Below are 1,277 nucleotides of genomic sequence, written 5' to 3'. Positions count from 1 at the left end.
AATGGAGGCCCATGTTTGATACCAGTAGACTTCTGTTACCCAGGAATGTCCTCTTTGTGTGTGATAGTGTTCTTTCCATGTCCTTCTAGGTGCAGCAGAATTCCTTAACTTCGTCTACTCCTTAGACCCCAATTTTGATGTTAAATTTATCTCTAATCTCATTTGTGCTACTCCTCATTACTTTCGCCTTTCTTCCATTCACTCTCAATCCATACTGCACCGTTATACACTTGGCTTATTTTAAGTGCAGAAAGAAACGATTCCTACAGGCGACAAACAGTGTGCGACGGTGAGTACATATAGTTGTGGTGTGTCTAATGTTAGTGGAACTATAATATCAACAATGCGATAGGGTCTGCAGCTGCAACGTATTATTTTAATCACTTCGTGATGCCTTCAGCTGTCATTCTCTTTATTTCACGCACGATTGTACAATTTCGGCCTTATAGGATATTTTCAGGTATCTGAAAAGGAAGCTTTATACATTGGCTACATTAGCGACACTTGTGATTTTGAGATAGAAACAAGTGGTATCTGTAGATATAATGGCGCATTATAACTTACTTATGGTTGGTTTTTTAGTAGTAAATTATGCCATGTATGTCGTTGCCCCTATGAGTTCATGTTATACTCACAACGCTACTTTAAGAGAACGTTACTTTCGACTACTTGTTGCAAAGCTCTTACATTAAACTCCGTCCGACCAGACCTTGGAAGGCTCAACGGAACCGACCGGCCACCGTGTCATCCTCAGACCACAGGCGTCACTGGATGCGGATATGGAAGGCATGTGGTCAGCACAACGCTTTCCCAGCCTATGTCAGTTTACGAGGCCGGAGCGGCGACTTCTCAATCAAGTAGCTCCTCAGTTTGCCTCACAAGGGCTGAGTGCACCCCGCTTACCAGCAGCACTCGGCAGACCGGATGGCCACCCATCCAAGTGCTAGCCCAGCCCAACAGCGCTTAACTTCGGTGATCTGACTGGAACCGGTGTTACCACTGCGGCAAGGCCGTTGGCTTTTATATTAAGGTCCATGTGTTAAAGTATTTAACACTAATAAGGTAATAATTATTTTACTTAAGTTTGTTAATTAGCCTGCATCTGCTTTCGTTCTCAATTATATTTAATCATCGTTTATTATTCGGTAATTATGACTGCATGTCATTTCTTTAAAATGACTTGTAAATATTTGTTCTTTTATTGTGGATGCACGTCATTTATGTACATCGTATTATCCAATTGTAAAACCAGGTCTTGCTGATTCATAATTTCGTTC

At 41.6% G+C, this 1,277-nt stretch overlaps 1 pseudogene; it reads right to left on the bottom strand.

Annotated features, from left to right (window-relative positions):
- Window positions 1–900: 900 nt before the first annotated feature.
- On the bottom strand, window positions 901–1,018 carry LOC124614471 (annotated as a pseudogene).
- Between the last annotated feature and the right edge of the window lie 259 nt (window positions 1,019–1,277).

The sequence above is a fragment of the Schistocerca americana genome, chromosome 4 (genome assembly GCF_021461395.2).
Source record: "Schistocerca americana isolate TAMUIC-IGC-003095 chromosome 4, iqSchAmer2.1, whole genome shotgun sequence".
Classification (NCBI taxonomy): Eukaryota; Metazoa; Arthropoda; class Insecta; order Orthoptera; family Acrididae; genus Schistocerca; species Schistocerca americana.
The sequence above is the reverse complement of the archived record's forward strand: the minus strand, read 5'-3'. Positions and strand labels throughout refer to the sequence as shown.